The sequence below is a fragment of the Lissotriton vulgaris genome, chromosome 2_1 (assembly GCF_964263255.1).
Source record: "Lissotriton vulgaris chromosome 2_1, aLisVul1.2, whole genome shotgun sequence".
NCBI classification, from domain to species: Eukaryota; Metazoa; Chordata; class Amphibia; order Caudata; family Salamandridae; genus Lissotriton; species Lissotriton vulgaris.
This window is the reverse complement of record NC_141687.1, coordinates 1,109,899,946-1,109,917,434: the sequence shown is the minus strand read 5'-3', so window position 1 is coordinate 1,109,917,434 and position 17,489 is coordinate 1,109,899,946.

The following is a 17,489-nucleotide window of genomic DNA, read 5'->3' as shown; positions in this document are numbered from 1 at the left end:
CTTATAATTCCACCTCAGAAACCTCTTCCAGTCAAAGGGACATTACATGGAAAAAACACTCTTTGAGACATTTACCATTTGGAAAAGAGTGGATTTTAATAGGCCTTTTAATGCTAGGGAGAGCTAAAGGAGGGGCCTGATGCAGACCCGGCTAGACATGTGGGCCCAGCTCTAAAGTTGGGTGAGACAACAAATTAACAGGAAGAGCCAAGGCAGGTGAGCTAAATGTTTGGCTTGGTACAAAGAAACAGTAACAAGCTGAGTCCTGAAATTGTTTGCATTGTTAATTGTACTAAATAAGACGTAACATCTCTTCAATAATAAAAATGTGCTTTTTATTTAACATGAAGGAGTGATTCACCATAGTACATCAGATGATATCCCTGCATTGAAAGGCATTCTGAGGGGGGTGGAGGTGGGAAGGGCTATATAAAGCCATAGCATGACTGCTATTTTCAAGCATGTGGTGGATCACTCATCTGTTGTAGCTAGCTGGATCCTAAGGTAGCCTGCTAAATCACTCACAACAATAAATGTATGCAAATTGCACGTATTCCATCTTGTTCTCCTCCCCTGCTATTAAACATCTACTTACAAGGACCAAACAAAACATAAGAGCATTACTCTGATCACTCATGCACAATACTGACACATTCCCCAAGAAGGCCACACTGTTATGCACTACTCTTCCATCTAGTCATCAAACAGGATAATTTTGGAAACCATTGGCAGATAAAATGCAGGCTATTGTATTATGATGGGGAAAAAACCCTAGAAAAATTGATTCTTTGTTAGAACAAAAAATCCACCAGAGATGGTAATCGACAAACATACCTCAGACAGTTTCAGGCCCCATGAACCATACAGAGATGTATGCAGTGCAACAAAACTACATAAGGCAAATGTACAATGCCTTGGATTGAGGGAGAGAGTTGAAATGGGTACCATATATTACACAAAACATTGATTGCCTGAGCAGCATTGCACCCTCATATAGGGATTCAAAATTCAAGATTCTTATTTTTAATGCAGTATGTAACTCATGACAGTTTAGACTCACCAGAAAGAGCTGAGTCTGTTTTGTACATCCAGATAATTTCATGATACCAAAGCTGTCCATGGCTGCAATTTTATACTAATTATTGAGGAATTTACGAGTGTTTAATGCCACTCACACACTTCAGGAATTTATTTTTTTGAACTATTTAATCATTGCATGGGCACTATTATGAATTTAAAGTAACTTCTTTTTAGGGTGTTTGACCTGTGGTATTATTACCTGATATTTCAGGAAAAGTTTTAACTCAGCAATGTTGTTCGTTTTTTAAAATATTTTTTCTGTTTTATCCAAGCCTAGCTTGGGCATCATGGACAGAATAATCATTCAGAGAGGTTCTTTAGATACCAGCCACAATTCATTGTGTTATAATCTAAGTCCTGTTCCAGCATCCCTCATGGAAGTTGAAAAATAAAGAAAAATGAATGTTCACGTAAATCATGGTATTGCTGTGAACAAAGACTTTGTTGACATTGTAAAGCATCACGGTCATCTCTGCAGCAATGCTACTGATCTGAATAGGGATAACCCATCCCAACCATTTTGTAAATCTTATCCACAAAGTAGATTTGGCGTCCATGATAGGGCATTCAGCTCAGACTGATACAAAACTCGACCATGGGTGGTGAACGCTTTTAGTCTAGATGCTTTCTTTTGTTTCCCATGTCATGTGATTACTAATAGGAAAAATGATAAGGATCCAGTTTTCACTTTCACTGGTTTCCTTAACTGGAAAAGTGCGCTAGCAATTGATACAGATTTTGCTAAACAAATGGTTAGCCAAACACACACATATGCTGTACTAGCTCTAGCTGTAGCATCTATGGGAGGGGAAAGAGAAAATACAATTACCTTTTTATTAGATACTAGCAGCCCGTCCCGACCTTGTCTGGGAGCAACAGGCTTCCCCGACCCCCGCCCGCCCCGACATTGTCCAGCAGCCCGGGCCCCCGCCCAGCTCGTCCCCCGCCTGCCCCAAACCCTGCCTGCCCTGACCCCCGCCTACATTCTCTTTTCTCCTGCAGCCCGGGCCCCCGCCCAGCCCATCCCCGCCTGCCCCGACATGGGTTCCCTTACCTCAGTCGCCGCTCCTCCCGCCTGTCCGCTGTTCGCACCACCGCTGGCCTGTCCGCTGCTCCTCACATCACCGCTCCTCCCCCGCGCCATGTCTGCTGCTCCCTTACCTCAGCCGCCGCTCCTTCAGCCTCTCCTCTGCTCGCACCGCAGCTGGCCTGTCCACCGCTCCTCGTCGCTCTCCTGGACGCCGCTCCTCTCCGTGCTCCTGACGTGAGCAGGCACGTCGCGGCCGGTGCTACTTCGGAGGGACTACTTTTTTTTTTACTGTCAATTTTTTAAATAGCGTTTAAAAAAATATATATATATAGCCTGTAACCATCTACACACCCTGACGATTCCAACGGTGTATCGGGTGTGTGGATTGGCGCTGTGGTTCCCGAGTTTACCCGCCTCAAAGGCTGAAAGTTCTTCCTTTATTATAGTAGCATAGATGAAAGTAATAGAAAATAATTGATATGAATCGACCCGGCATGGTAACAATGAAGATGTTTTTGATTGGATTATTTTTAAAGCTTTTCCAATACCCTTTCAAAAAGATAACAAGCTAGCCAAAATTATACACTGTATTCCCTTAAATGCAAAATATACATTGAGGTGTATTCGAAGCTTAGTAATAGTTACTTGAACTTCCACGGTTTTCTCACAAGTCAAAAAGCAGTTTAAAATATTGTGATTCAAAAAGCTTTTGTAATAAACTAATTGCATTTGTGATAAATGTAATATTGAAAATCTGTTCCTCATGGTGCATTTTGAGGTCAAAGCCAAACCTGAGGAACATTTAATTGGTCTTTCACAGATGTAACAATTAGATGCTGAATACATAGACAAGCAAATTTTAAGCCACTTGGTTGCCGGTGATTTCAAACCATAAGACATTTTAAGTCAGTGCTGTGATGGAGCATCAGTGATGAGTGTATGCAATGGGGGTGTTCAGCTTCATCTTGTTGTCATACATGCCATGCAGAGTGTACCAAGGGCAAAGCGATTCTTTTATATTTGTAATATGCTGTATAATTTCTTTCATCATCATCATGTGAGTAAACGATATAATGGACCTACTCTCATACGTCTTCTTGAAATTCGATGGACTAGCCATTATATGGTTACAAAGTGAGTGGTTGCAAACCATGACACTATTTCTGATCTGATATCATCATGATGAAAATGCTACATTTGGGTTGAAGGCAGAAGTTAGTGATTTATTATCTCATATCCAAAGAGAAAATGTTCATGTTATTGGCAAATTTTTACAAGAGCTACTTTTAGCTTTAAAACCTGCTAATGCTGTCTTTCAGACACAGCAAACAAATGTGTCTTTTACAGTGGAAGTTGTTCAGTACACATTTAGGGGGTGATTACGATGGTGGACGAACTTATGTCCACCCACCATCGTCACTGGGATTGGGTCCGGCTGTCTATATGGCGGCAGTCCCGCAAGTGAAATTACTATGCGACCACCAATGTGGCGTTCGCATTGTGCATGTTTACCATTGCGGCTGGTGCTGCATGCAGCAGCACCCGCTGCAATGGTAAAAATGCAAGTTTTGCATTTCCTTGCACTGCGTGGCAGGCACCACGCAGTGCCTGCCACATGATACAGGGAAATGTTGGGGAGCACCATAGGTGCCCTCCAAGTGCAAAACTCACATGCCTGTTACAGGCACCCAAAGTACATGCCTGCCAGCCTGTGAATGGCAGCTGAACCACCACACACAGGCTGGCAGGGATGAAGCATCCTAATCTGGCAGACAGTGCTTGCTAGGCACCGCCACCATTCTAGGCATGCTTTCCAGGTCCAACAAGCAATAGTAACGTTTACCTATGTCGGGTCCATGGCGGACAGGCTTTCTGTTCGCCAGCACTCTGCCCGCCATCCTTATATGGCGGGCAGAGAATGGCCATTCGATTGCGGTGAGTCCGCCACCGGCAGGCTGCCGGTGGCTGATTCACCACAATCATAAAGACCCTGTTAGTGTCCTGAAAGCAATGCATGCAGATTAAGGATTTTCTACTGAGTACTGCTCTTCTGTTGATGTGTCAGTCGAAACCACATGAGTTAATGATGGACTAAAAAGGAGGAGGACTCAACTGCTGATTAGCAGATTCCGTTTTACTTTCAACAGTTGGAAAATCTGCAGATGCCTCTTCCATTTCTCAGCAGCAAGTATTCAGGCAGCCCCTCTTTAACTTTCTGGACAGAGCAATAGCTAAAATAGAGACCAGATTCTCTCAGAAGAACATTGAACTTATCAAAGCCATTTGTATCTTGGTTCCCTCATCTCCTTATTTTCTTGATGTGAACAAGTGTTCACCCCTTCTATATCTAAAGTAAGCAAAGCTACTCTTGCAGCCAAACTAATTACTGCAAAGCCAATGTTACAAAAAAAACACATATAGTGCAGATGCGGCCACCATTTGTGAACTGGTGCATGACTATGCTGAAGCTTTTCCAGCTCTGCATGAAATGTATGTATATGCACAGGTAATTAGGGCTTCAGCCTCATCTGTGAGAGCTCTTCCTGGCCCCTATCCCGTGTCCTCACACCTTTACGACACACAATGATTCATGATAGGAAACATAATTTGATTATTTTAGCACATGAGAGGGAACTCACAGAAAACCTATGTATGGAAGAGTTTATAAGGAAGTTTTCAAAGCAAAACAGAAGACTACCTCTATAACTGCAACTACTAGTTTTGCAATTGTGAGGCATGGAAACTGCTGGCAGTTTTCAAAAATTCTCCTTTGTCTTTTTTCAAATGCGTCACTGTTTTTCAAAAATTTGTATCCATGAAAGTACATCATAAAAGAGTGACAAGAAAATAAAAATGATAAAGTTCATTGTGCAGAGAAATAAGTGTTGGACAAATTGCAATAAGTAAGTAGCCAACTTTTCTAGTGCAATTATGTCAAAGGTTTTGTACAGTAATAGGGATCTCCTTAATCTTGAACTGCTATTACATTAGGCTTGGGATTCAAGTACTTGTGTTGAAGACTTGCTTGCTGGAATTTCATAGTTTGCACTTAGGTACAGACATTGCTCTTACTCTCAAATAACTCTCTGCATGCTCTGTATACACACAGGAGCTATGAGCTGTATCATGGTGACTGCCTGTAAATATGATGTGATCTATGGCTTGTAGGCTACCTGCAGAGGTTACAAATAGGGTCCACAGTGGCCAACCGGAAAGCACCCTTGACTCACCCAAATGAAAATTCTAGAGCCAGGCCTGCTCCTGTCCAGAGTATGTTGTTTAGTCAACCTCCCTCCTCTGTCCCTTGTTTATTAACCCCTTCTCCTGCCTTCTCACCACCCCTGCTGTCTGTTTTTCATCAACTTGCCCCGTTTTCCCAATGTCCATTTCTCACCACCCCTGCCCTACCCTCTTTTGTTGCTTGACCCCTCCCCAGCCCGTGCTGATTTGAGACATATATATGGTTTTAGGTTTCAAAAAGCACTAAGACACGGTCAACCTGGGCTACGTCATATCCCTTTTTCTTTATTTGTCTTGGCTTTCTCAATGCTTGGTTTATGCCCCACATCTCCCAAGGGATGTGGCCATTCCTACAGATTGTTGAAGAGCTCTCCAGGCCCTTTGGCTCTCACTGATCTGAAAATACAGTTTACAGTGTTCACTGTTGTGCCCTGCCGTAGTGGAACCCCACACCATTCTTAGAAGGTGAATCTGACTAAAGAAAGGTAAACACTATTATACACTTGCTCACCTGAACAACAAATGGTGACACTTGCTTTTGGGCAACAGTTCAGCTGCTGACTTTGCAGCATTCATGTGCAAGTTTATATCAAGTCCTTGCTGAATGTTACTTTGAACAAGTGGCGACCATTAGGCAACCATTTGACCAGTTCATTCTCAGAGTTGTGGGAAATTGGCTGTGGGGCAACAAGAGAGCTTGATCACTGGTGGCACCATGCGCACAAGTCCACCTATGCTAGAAAAGCTTATTTTGATGTTACAAATTTTCCACAGTGCCAACAGAACTTTCCTTTTATAGGATAGGTGACAAAGATTGGGCGTAGCGGAGAGAGCGATTGTCACTAATGCTGCATTCATACATCTTGATTACAACTTAAAGCACAGTTTGGCACTCTCCACTCTCATTGTTTCTTGGGGGGCTTCTCTTTGTGGGACTTTCTTTTACCCTCATTCGCATTCTTGTTCCCAGGTGGTCCATGGTTGCCCTTCCACGCTGGTAGGAATACCGCCTCCTTCAACTCAAGAGCTTGAGTTTTAAGAAGGTCCAGCTTTAACTATGCTTGCTTTAGTGATTTACAGGGTATGCAGCGTTTAGAACGCAAGCATTACCAAGGAATACCTTTACAACGAGGGCGTAACAACGAAAGTTGTTACCACGCATTGCGGACTGGTGTTGGAATAGTAAATTAAATTAATCAATTTTGCGCCCCCCAGCGCAATGTGTGGTAACAACTTTCGTTGTTACGAACGCGTTGTAAAGGTACGCGTTGTCAATGTATGCGTTCTAACGTCATACATCCGATTTACAGGCATGCTGAAAACTATCACTCAATATTTTCCTCTTTTTTGGACCCATAGTGTCCCTGTCGCTGGTAAAACTGTGCCCCGTGAAGCTTGGCGAAGTGTGGCTCAGGGGTTAGAGGCGGCAGACCCGGAAGCTGAGATCGGCCCCGGACCAGGGTTCAATTCCCCATCCCGACGGGGGTTGGGCTCAATAATTCCACGGACTCGATAATTCTCGCTCCGGTTGCCTACTCAACTCATGGGTTCACACTCTGCGACTCTGGGCAATAGCTTGCTTTATCTCCACAACGGCCCCTCGCGGCGGGATGCCTGGCTTTCACCTTGTGGATACCCTGCCGGGGTATCTCACAGGGGAATACCAGGACGGGTTCCCTAAGCAAGCGCATAGATGCCTGCGATTTGCGCTATATAAATACATTTACATTTACATTTACATCTCAGTGTTCAGTGCTGTCTGCTCAGCCCAACAACGCCCTCTGATATTTTTAACTTAGCTCCGCCCCCTCCTGCGCTTCATTGCTTTTAAACCCACCCCCTGCCCTCAATTGCTTTTCAACCCATGTTGTTTTTAAAATCAACCCCTCCACCCTCCTCTTGCCCGCTCTCTGGTGTTTTTTCACCCCCACCTCCCGATCTCTATTATGTTTCCCACTCTCCTCCCTCATGTTGCTTGACATGTTCAAACCCTGCGCTGTTTTTAGATATATTGCACAGCAGCATGGGCTGCTGAGCAACGAGGATTAAAGGGGGAAAAAGTGATGTAATGCAGTCAATCCTTACCGCATCATGGTGGTTTTTAGGTCTAGCCTAGCAGCGCGCATAGGCTGCATAGGCAAAAAACCTTTTGGAATGGCTTCGACTTTTCAGCCAAAAATGTGCATGCTTTCCATAATCCATTGCCTTCAATGGCAGCGCATGCACGTTTGGCGATTCCCTTGTGAGAACGAGCAGCTGGCGCCATATGTTATCAATTATCACCCTGCTGGTCGCTCCCGCAAGGGAATCATGCAGGCTCCCTCATCTCTCCCCTCCTGCCGCACGAGGCGCACGCCCGCTTGTGCTTGTCTTGCTTGAGAAAGCTGTCTATCGCCTGAACGCACTCATCAAAAGATCCGGTCTGGTCACTGCAGAGCTCGTTTCTGAACATCTGTGGTACGGCTTCCTGTCTAATTTTTTGGACGGGGGCCGCAATACAGCGAAAATAACAAAACCTTATGTGTGTAAAGCGCACGCTCAGCCAGAAGGGTATCTTGGCGCTCAATAACAGATGTTTATTGATACCCAACCTAATGGTACTCATTTTATCGACCTCAGCAGGATGAAAGGCTTAGTGGACAGACACAATGTATAAGGAAAACTGAATCCGCTTTTGTACATCAAGTATGCAGTGGAAACCCTCAGCTGATAAGAGTTTATACTCTCAGGGTGCTTCAGAATGAGCTCCACGTTCAGTCACAAATGCTCTCCCTGTAGCCCTCACCCAGTGGCCCACAGTGCCTCCGAGGCAGGACTCTTTCCTAAATGATGCCATGAAGACTCAAGTGCTAGGACTTCCCACCATGCTGCAGTCCACCAGGTAGGAGTGGGTAAACTGGTGACCGGGGGCACATAATCGCTGAGGGCATGAAAACTATCACTGCCTGGATGCGTAATAATTATTTACAACTTAATGGAGATAAATCGGAGATCATGTTGTTTGGAGGAGCCACCACTCTTTGGTCACCTACCTGGTGGCCGGAAGAGTTGGGGAATGCCCCCACTCCTAAAGAGGTGGTTAAAAATCTGGGTGTCAGGATTGACCATAGACTTACACTTAATACTCATGCTAACGTCATTGCAGGTTCCTGCTACTTTATCCTGGGCCTTCTGAGGAGGATTTTTCCTCTCTACCAAAAAATCCCTAATTCAGGCCCTGATATTGAGCAGATTGGATTATTGCAATGCTCTATTGTTTTCGGCCAATGAGAGTGCCATTAATAAACTTCAAGTGGTGCAGAATACCGCTGCTAGAATTATAAGCAACGTCCCATCTAGAACATCCTCTGGACCTCTTCTTAAATAGCTTCATTGGCTTCCCATAAAGAAAAGGGTAAAATTTAAAATAGGCTGCATCATTTATAAGGCCTGTAATGGCAAGGGCCCCAAGTATCTCTCTAACAAACTTTCTCCCTATTCAGTCACACACAATCTAAGGTCCAGCAAGGAGCATTGGCTAGCTGTTCCTAGAACAAAAAAAGCACGTAGTGGTGGCAAATCTTTTTCCTACCTGGCTCAAAGATTTTGGAATGGTTTGCCTTCTTCATTACGTGTGGGCCAAAATCTGTCTCAATTTAGAAAAATGTTAAAAACTCACCTTTTCTAAAAATAATAAGATAAAATCCTCTTCCTGAATTAGGTTGTTTCTCCGTCCGAAGCGCCGAGATACCCTCATGGGTGATATAAACAAATAAATATCAAGGGCCTTATTTATGAAGGCCTTGCGCCGCCCGTGCGTCGCTTTTAACATGGGAAAAAGTGACGCACCGGTGGCGCAAGGCCTTCATAAATAAGGCCCCAAATATCAAATATCATATTACAGTGACAGTGTTGCGCACACCAGCGTTTGTTCAGGCGTGCACCCTTCATGCTAGGGCCCCTGACTGTAATATTACACCCTTGTGTACCCTTGCGAGGCGTGCCCTGTGCCAAGAAGCGACCCTTCAAGGTTCTAGTTTGAAACCCAGCAGGTCTCACATCGGACACGGTGGTGTATAGATGGGTCTGGTGACGTCAGCTCGCACATAGTCCCACGGTTTGCTGCCTCAATCTTGAATTTCAACCTGAAGTCTAGAAACTCCTCCTCTTCAAAGTCAGCGAAGGTTTCGGTTCGGAACTCACATGTCTGCAACCCCTTGATGTTAGTAACGCGATGAGCCTGGCCATAAAAATGCACATTTTTACTTAAACTATTTAAAACTGAACAAAACTAGCATTAAATATACAGTTATTAATTAGAAGTTTGCCTTCATCACTATGTTTTAGAATGTATCAGCTTCTTGTGGTTGTTGTCGAAAGGATCTGCGCCACTGGTGACATTTCGCCGCGATTTTGCAGCTGCCTCCCATTTGGTGTTTCCTAAGTAGGTTATGTTTACTGTCCACAAAGGATCCAGTTACTGCACTCCAGGTGACTGCATCAAGAGCCCTGCTGTCTTTAGTAATAGGCGGCCAGTGCTCGCTGGGCGGAAGGTGATTAGATCACACAATGCTGTGCATCTTCAGCGATTGCAGCCATTGTTGTGCAGACTATTTTTATGTACGGAAAAAAATGCTGCTTGTTTGGGTAGTCGAGAAGATTAAATTAAAACCACAACCGCTCTTGTTTTCTAAGAATGAAGCAATATCTGATGCTCTTTAATTAACTGATGAAGCAATGGAGATATGTATCTGCCACTGTTTTATTCAGCGTGACTAACAAGTGTGTATCTCCTGTCGTAGAATCAAATCGCTCGGTACTGTTTTTATGTTCCTTTTATTCCTGTTAATAAAGCCTACTGGCGAAATAGCCCGGTATACCTGCAGAAACTGCCACCTCTCTGAGCCTAAATCAGTTCCCTCCGCTCAGTGTCTGTTCTCCCATAAACTAACAATCACTCACAGGAATAAAACACGGAGGAAGACTATTGGATATACAGGGATCTAAAATTGGGAATGCTTCTGTAGTATATAGGTGGTCGCTAATAAGAGGCAGAGGCTGTGTGTTTGGATGAGTATTTATTTCGTAATTTCACTCGTAGCGAGAGCGCCGGGAACCACGTCCGCGGGCTCCTCGCAACTCACTAACATGGCCGCCACGCTCTACGTTGTTGTGTCATGCCGCAACAACTAGAGCGCAACACTACATATCTCCCCCTTTGACAATTGAAACAACTTGAGTGACAATGGCCCACAGTCTATCTGCCTCCCAGTTCGTTACTCACTCCCATCTCATAGTCTCTGTACTTCGCTGGTCTTACCACAGTTCTGCCAGCGCAGGTACATCTCACCGGAGTGCAGGAGGTCTTCTCTATTTCTTCTCTGGCGGTTCTCGGCCTCGCTTTGTCTCCGCACGCAGGCATACCCTTCGGTGTCACTTCACCGGCGCCTTCCTGGTGTCCCTGTGCGCACTCCTGATCGTTCCTTTCTGACAACACCGTCTCTCTCAAGGCTTCTTCAATGGTTGCATTCTCTTCCTCCGAAGGAAGGACCTCGGTGTGGTTGTCGTTGCAGTGTTCTGACTGTGACCCCTCTCCTTTAGTCCATTGCAGTATCTTGCTGCATTTGGACATCCGATCCTGAGACCAAACTTTCCCATCACTTAATAAGGCCGCTCTGTTGTAAACCTCCTTCACTTGCATGGGCACACTGAACTTGCTGTCGCCCTTACTTCTCAGTCGGGGTAGTTTGACTCGGACCCATTCTCCTCTCTCCAACATCGTCTCCTTCACATTACGCCTTTTATTGAAGTGTTCTGTGTACACTCTTTGAGCTCTTTCCAGGTGTGGTGGACCACTGCTGGGGATCATTTGCTCACTATGGTGTGTTCCTTCCAAGCTACATTGTCCTTGGTGAAAGGGTCCTGTTGGACTTGGCCCTTCTGGCAGGTTCACCCCGAAACTTTTTGCTTTTAGTTGTGACCTGGTGTTAGTGATTTTTGGCTTCTGCGCACTTTAACACTGTGTCCCAGTGTAAAGTGCGTGCGCACTCTGTGTGTGTGTGGTGAGATTGGCCTGCCCTCCCATAGGAATGCATGGGGAAGGTGTGTGTCCATGGTAGTTCCTGATTCGTGGGAAGTGCAGGGTCGAGTTTGATATGTGCAAATTCGTGAGAGTAAATGATGCGCGATGATGTGTGCAGATTTTCTGTGTCTAGTGTGGAAGTGCCACTTCTAGAAGTTGGCATGTCTGTGTCATAAATGTGAATTGACTGTCTGGCTTGTGATTGGCTGGAGCTGGCTGGTGTGCCTGGCTCCAGGATTCAGGATGGGTCTGCCCCGTTGGTGAATGGAGATATCTGCATGTTGATGGCAGAGAGGAGTGCACCTGGGACCTGAATAGGGCTGGGCCTTCCCTACACAATGCTGGCTCCACCCCCTGTGGTGCGACTGATGTCCTTAGCCTGTCCTGTGAATGGGGAGAGGAGCTGAGCAAAACAGAGTGCACCAGAACCAGCTATGCCTGGTCTTCCCCCACCTTGCACCCTAGAGACAAAGGAAAATGTGTATAAAAAGGGGCTGAGACCCCATGTAAAATGTTCTCTTGTTCCTGACCTGGGAGGGGGGCCTGCTGCTGCTGGGGACCAGGAGGAACCGCCACTGGGGACAGCCTCCCTGCTGGAGGGCCCTGTGAGCTGGCCCCAGGGCCCAGGCTTGCCCCCTGCCTTCTTCATTCCCTTTATGACTTTTTCCCTGGACCTTTGAGACTTTGGTGGCCTGTCAGTGCCTGGGAAGGGCTGGCCTCCCCCGCAAAAATAGCGCATTGCGCCGCTGGAGCGGCGGTCCCTTTCTAGAGGGATTCCCTGACGTAGGAATCCCCCCTAGGTTCTTCATTTCAGAGCGAAAGGGGCCCGCCCTGCGTCTGCGTTCTTTAGGGGTGAATGTATGACATTGTTCTGCATTCTGTCCATCAAATGTGGTTTTTGCATTTGTCACCCCGAGTGGGATGGGTATGCTCAGACGTGAGTCCCATGCTCTCCACACCACTGGATTCAAACAAGCCGGGCTGAAGACGGCTGGAATGCCAGAAACCGGTCCTTGGAAGCTTGTTTCCGGTCCAGGGAAGGCATGGCTTGGCAGTTCAAGCTGGACTGTTCTCATGAGGCACAGGGTCAGACTGATTTGCATATGGCCATGTCTGAACTGGGGTGGTGTGGAGTGCAAAAAAACGATGGATTTAGGCCCAGATCTCTGTACTGGGGTGAATGTATGACATTGTTCTGCATTCTGTCCATTAACTATGGTTTTTGCATTTGTCACCCCGAGTGGGATGGGTATGCTCAGACGTGAGTCCCATGCTCTCCACACCACTAGATTCAAGCAAGCCGGGCTGAAGACGGCTGGAATGCCAGAAACCAGTCCTCGGAAGCTTGTTTCCAGTCCAGGAAAGGCATGGCTTGGCAGTTCGGGCTGGACTGTTCTCATGAGGCACAGGGTCAGACTGATTTGCATATGGCCATGTCTGAACTGGGGTGGTGTGGAGTGCAAAAAAACGATGGATTTAGGCCCAGATCTCTGTACTGGGGTGAATGTATGACATTGTTCTGCATTCTGTCCATCAACTGTGGTTTTTGCATTTGTCACCCCGAGTGGGATGGGTATGCTCAGACGTGAGTCCCATGCTCTCCACACCACTGGATTCAAGCAAGCCGGGCTGAAGATGACTGGAATACCAGAACCCAGTCCTCGGAAGCTTGTTTCCGGTCCAGGGAAGGCATGGCTTGGCAGTTTGGGCTGGACTGTTCCCATGAGGCACAGGGTCAGACAGATTTGCATATGGCCATGTCTGAACTGGGGTGGTGTGGAGTGCAAAAAAAACGATGGATTTAGGCCCAGATCTCTGTACTGGGGTGAATGTATGACATTGTTCTGCATTCTGTCCATCAACTGTGGTTTTTGCATTTGTCACCCCGAGTGGGATGGGTATGCTCAGACATGAGTCCCATGCTCTCCACGCCACTGGATTCAAGCAAGCCAGGCTGAACACGGCTGGAATGCCAGAAACCGGTCCTCGGTAGCTTGTTTCCGGTCCAGGGAAGGCATGGCTTGGTAGTTCGGGCTGGACTGTTCCCATGAGGCACAGGGTCAGACTGATTTGCATATGGCCATGTCTGAACTGGGGTGGTGTGGAGTGCAAAAAAACGATGGATTTAGGCCCAGATCTCTGTACTGGGGTGAATATATGACATTGTTCTGCATTCTGTCCATCAACTGTGGTTTTTGCATTTGTCACCACGAGTGGGATGGGTATGCTCAGACGTGAGTCCCATGCTCTCCACACCACTGAATTCAAGCAAGCCGGGCTTAAGACGGCTGGAATACCAGAAACCGGTCCTCAGAAGCTTGTTTCCGGTCCAGGGAAGGCATGGCTTGGCAGTTCAGGCTGGACTGTTCCTATGAGGCACAGGGTCAGACGATTTGCATATGGCCATGTTTGAACTGGGGTGGTGTGGAGTGCAAAAAAATGATGGATTTAGGCCCAGATCTCTGTATGAATGTATGACATTGTTCTGCATTCTGTCCATCAACTGTGGTTTTTGCACAGAATGGAAGCCGGCATCTCTCCCCTGGGGCTCCCAAGAGCGAGGGAGAGCCCCAGAGTGCAGCAGAGGAATGCGAAGGGAGAGCCCCGAGGAGCGGGAGCTCTCGTGCAGCAGCCACCAGCGAGGCCCCGGTGAGGGAGAGCCCGCCCGCTGAGCCAGTGAGTCCGCTGAGTCCCCCGAGAGCCGAGAACAGCCCGGTAAGGAGGGGTCTCGGGGTTGCTCCTGCGTGTTCCTTGAGCGGACTAACTTGATAGAGGCCCGCTCCAACGAGGCAGATACTGAGTGGTCCCACCAGTGAACGGGCCACTCCAACGTGATTTGGGGCATTTCTGAAGGTAGAGCGGCCCCAGCTGGCAGCGGGCCGCTCCCCCAGCGTGGCAGCAATTTTCATTCCAGCCCACGAAGCTCCCGGGCACACAGTTGTTTCGAGCCCACGAGGCTCCAAGGGCACATTTTGAATCTCGGGACCCACGAGGCTCCAACGCTGAAGCGGACATTTGCTGATTTATAGCCCACGAGGTTCCTGGGGGCATTTTGTATTCAGAGCCCACAAGGCTCCCACGTTGTTTTTGGGCACTGTTGTTTATTAGAGCCCAGAGGAGAGCCAGGGTGTACGCTGGTGCCAGGCTTAGTTTCCCAGCTGCCCAGCACTTTGTGGGCAGCTGCATCGTTTAGACCCTAAAGAACCCTTGCATTATTCTTTGGCTGCCTGCCCAGCCCAGCCCAGCCCTAACATTTTTGACAAAGGGCGTTTCAGCCCCCTGAGAAGCCAAGTTGGCCTGGGGACAGTTCCATGTGTTGTGCCCTTGCTTAGGGGTACATGTTTATGTATAATGTGATTCTTGCATAATGTGCATTGCTGTTATGCTTATTTCTACTTCTAAATGTGTTTATGCTTAGGAGGTTGTTTTTCCTAGTATAGGTTATGCTAGTGAGTTCATGGTTCCCTGCGTGATATATGTCTAAGGTGGTTAGGATTGTATAGTGTGTACTTACCTTTTACCAGTGGTTACTGGTTGTATGCTACAGTTGGATTGGATGTATATTTGTAAAGCGCGTATTGCTGCCCGGAGGCGTCCAAGCGCTGTTTGCTATTTGGTGCTACAATTATTCTGTGTTCTAAGTGCTATTCCTACAAAGTGCTAGTTCTACCAAGTGCTTATTCCTGACAGTGGTCCATGTGGCCCTGTCCTGTGTATATAACCCCCTGGAAATTCCGCCCATGCCAGTTGGCACAGCGTAAATTGTGTGGTTATTATCTAATGTGTTTGGTATAACACAAAGGCTATTTTTAGGGCTCGGGGCGGAGCTCCGAGCGCCCATTGTTAAAGAAAAAAAAGTTTCTTTAGGGCTCGGGCCAGAAACATTCCTTCGTTTTTATGCCATCTGCATAGTGATTCGTCTTTGCTGTGCTGTGTTTGTAGTAGCCTTGACGCGATAGGCTATCTGTAATTTCCTTGGCATTTTCTCTGTGGTTTCGCGCACGGCCGTCCATTAATCTTAATTAGGAGCTGTCAGGGAGGTGCTGTAATGGAATCCAGATGCTGTGGGCGCGTTCACCATTGTGCAGAGCGTGTGCACTGCTGTGTTTTTTTTCCCATCAGCTCTGTGTCCGCGCATGAACAGCCGGCCAGAAATGTAGAGAATCACATGCATCAGATCTTTTTTTTTTTATACAATTGCGATAGCGAAAGTGATCGCTTTCTGTGCTGTTTGTTTTTCGTATGTAATCTTGTTCTTGGACGACCTCGATGGTAGCAGAGTATCCCATCCTCACCCTCTAGGTCACTTCATTAATGTTCCACGAGTCCGCCGTGTCTGGTGGCGTCTGTGCCCTTCCCTTTGTGTCTGTAGAACATTCCCCTGGGTGGGAGTGCAGCGAAAGGGCTGCATTTGTGTTCCAATTGCGACGGATATCTCTGCCCGCCGGTGATGCTGTCTGGTGCCCGAGGGGTGTTCACCATGTTTTATCACTGCTTCTAGTCGGAGGCTGCCCCCCTGCCCATGGTGCTCACATGGCCGAGCGTGATGCGCAGGGAAGTCATGTCAGATTGGTAGTGCAGAGTGCAGAGTGGTAGTGCAGAGTGCAGAGTGGTAGTGGAGAGTGCAGAGTGGTAGTGCAGAGTGCAGAGTGGTAGCAGAGTGGTAGTGCAGAGTGCAGAGTGAGAGTGCAGTTTGAGAGTGCGAGTGGTAGTGCAGAGTGCAGATTGGTAGTGCAGAGTGGTAGTGCAGAGTGCAGAGTGGTAGTGCAGAGTGCAGAGTGGTAGTGCAGAGTGGTAGTGCAGAGTGGTAGTGCAGAGTGGTAGTGCAGAGTGGTAGTGCAGAGTGCAGAGTGGTAGTGCAGAGTGCAGAGTGGTAGTGCAGAGTGGTAGTGCAGGGTGGTAGTGCAGAGTGGTAGTGCAGAGTGGTAGTGCAGAGTGGTAGTGCAGAGTGGTAGTGCAGAGTGGTATTGCAGAGTGGTAGTGCAGAGTGGTATTGCAGGTTGGTAGTGCAGAGTGCAGATTGGTAGTGCAGAGTGGTAGTGCAGAGTGGTAGTGCAGAGTGGTAGTGCAGAGTGGTAGTGCAGAGTGGTAGTGCAGATTGGTAGTGTAGAGTGCAGAGTGGTAGTGCAGAGTGCAGAGTGGTAGTGCAGAGTGGTAGTGCAGAGTGTAGAGTGGTAGTGCAGAGTGCAGAGTGGTAGTGCAGAGTGGTAGTGCAGAGTGCAGAGTGGTAGTGCAGAGTGCAGAGTGGTAGTGCAGAGTGGTAGTGCAGAGTGCAGAGTGGTAGTGCAGAGTGGTAGTGCAGAGTGGTAGTGCAGAGTGGTAGTGCAGAGTGGTAGTGCAGAGTGCAGATTGGTAGTGCAGAGTGCAGAGTGGTAGTGCAGAGTGCAGAGTGGTAGTGCAGAGTGGTAGTGCAGAGTGGTAGTGCAGAGTGGTAGTGCAGAGTGGTAGTGCAGAGTGGTAGTGCAGAGTGCAGATTGGTAGTGCAGAGTGCAGATTGGTAGTGCAGAGTGCAGAGTGGTAGTGCAGAGTGCAGAGTGGTAGTGCAGAGTGCAGAGTGGTATTGCAGATTGGTAGTGCAGAGTGGTAGTGCAGAGTGTTAGTACAGAGTGGTAGTGCAGAGTGGTAGTGCAGAGTGGTAGTGCAGAGTGGTAGTGCAGAGTGGTAGTGCAGATTGGTAGTGTAGAGTGCAGAGTGGTAGTGCAGAGTGCAGAGTGGTAGTGCAGAGTGCAGAGTGGTAGTGCAGAGTGCAGAGTGGTAGTGCAGAGTGCAGAGTGGTAGTGCAGAGTGGTAGTGCAGAGTGGTAGTGCAGAGTGGTAGTGCAGAGTGGTAGTGCAGAGTGTAGAGTGGTAGTGCAGAGTGCAGAGTGGTAGTGCAGAGTGCAGAGTGGTAGTGCAGAGTGGTAGTGCAGAGTGCAGAGTGGTAGTGCAGAGTGGTAGTGCAGAGTGGTAGTGCAGAGTGGTAGTGCAGAGTGGTAGTGCAGAGTGCAGATTGGTAGTGCAGAGTGCAGAGTGGTAGTGCAGAGTGCAGAGTGGTAGTGCAGAGTGCAGAGTGGTAGTGCAGAGTGGTAGTGCAGAGTGG